The 1,131-nt window shown below is 37.5% G+C and overlaps 1 non-coding gene across 1 annotated transcript; it reads right to left on the reverse strand.

Moving 5' to 3' along the window:
- Positions 1-806: 806 nt before the first annotated feature.
- On the reverse strand, positions 807-913 carry LOC121205310 (small nucleolar RNA R71). The gene has a single exon (XR_005900394.1). It is a non-coding gene; the product is annotated as a small nucleolar RNA R71 (small nucleolar RNA).
- Between the last annotated feature and the right edge of the window lie 218 nt (positions 914-1,131).

Consider the following 1,131-nt stretch of genomic DNA (forward strand, 5'->3'; position numbering starts at 1 on the left):
AATAGGTACACTTGCCTACATCGCGATAATAGTTGTTCAAGAATGAGTAATTATAAATATTTAAAACCTATCACGAAACTTCGCGATCAAGTTTTTGGCGCCGTTGCCGGGGAACTAAAATATTAGGAACACTCAATTTTTATTACTTTAGCAATTTATTTTTAATTAAATTTAATTTTATTATTATTACTAATTAACTTTCTTTTTCCTTCTTTTGGCAGGTTTTCATAGTTTATAACTAGAAGAAACCTGTCGGGACCATTACTTTTTGACAAAGAAATCAATCCACAGTTCGTAGAAACCAAAGAGAAATAAGGCGAAGCTTAAGATACACAGAGAATGAGCAAGAAGATGACAGTCAACCCCCAACCGAAGAGATGGCTGAAAACCAAGGCAATCAGCTACCTCCTGCAATTGCGGCTAATCAAAATCCTGCTCCACGTACTATGTATGACTATGCTAAACCTTCTTTAACAGGAACTGAGTCAAGTATAGTTAGACCTGCTATTGCTGTGAATAATTTTGAACTGAAACCTAACACAATTCAGATGATACAATAGTTTGTTCAGTTTGATGGTTTGCAGGATGAGGATCCCAACACTCACTTGGCGAATTTTCTGGAGTTTTGCGACACTTTCAAAATTAATGGCATTTCTGATGATGCCATTCGCCTTTGGTTATTCCTTTTTTCACTGAGAAACAAAGCTAAATAGTGGTTGAACTCGTTACCACGAGGGTCCATCACTATTTGGGAACAAATGACCGAAAAATTTCTACTAAAATATTTTTCACCGGCTAAAACGGCTAAGTTACGTAATGATATCTCTTCTTTTGTGCAGATGGACTTAGAAACACTTTACGATGCATGGGAGAGATACAAGGATCTATTGCAAAGGTGCTCTCACCATGGGTTGCCTCTATGGCTGCAAGTTCAAACTTTTTACAATGGTGTGAATCCCTCAACAAGACAGATGATTGACGCAGCTGCTGAAGGAACCATCAACAACAAAACACCTGAAGAGGCTTATGAATTCATTGAAGAAATGTCACTGAATAACTATCAGTGGCAAGTCATGAGGACTAAGCCAACAAAAACAATCGGCGTTTATAACGTCGACTCAGTTACTATGC

The sequence above is a fragment of the Gossypium hirsutum genome, chromosome A08 (assembly GCF_007990345.1).
Source record: "Gossypium hirsutum isolate 1008001.06 chromosome A08, Gossypium_hirsutum_v2.1, whole genome shotgun sequence".
Taxonomy (NCBI): Eukaryota; Viridiplantae; Streptophyta; class Magnoliopsida; order Malvales; family Malvaceae; genus Gossypium; species Gossypium hirsutum.